Raw genomic sequence first — 239 nt, 5'->3', positions numbered from 1 at the left:
TGTGTGTGTGTGTGTGCAGGAGTTGCTGGGGGCCACAGCTCACTCCTCCGCTCCTCCAGCCTGCTGGAATGCCAAAACCAGCCGGCAGGGTCAGTGAAGGAGTCAAAACACTTCAGAGGAACGAGGAAAGGCCAAGCAGCGTCGTGCATTTTTATCACACAGGTACAAGATTTTGACCCATTGAACAATAAACTGAAATGACTTTACTTTGAAGCCTGGAAAAAGCTCTGCCGTAAGTT

Source organism: Morone saxatilis, unplaced genomic scaffold (assembly GCF_004916995.1).
Source record: "Morone saxatilis isolate NCDOM2014 unplaced genomic scaffold, NCSU_SB_2.0 Contig5, whole genome shotgun sequence".
NCBI classification, from domain to species: Eukaryota; Metazoa; Chordata; class Actinopteri; family Moronidae; genus Morone; species Morone saxatilis.
This window is presented reverse-complemented; position numbering follows the sequence as displayed.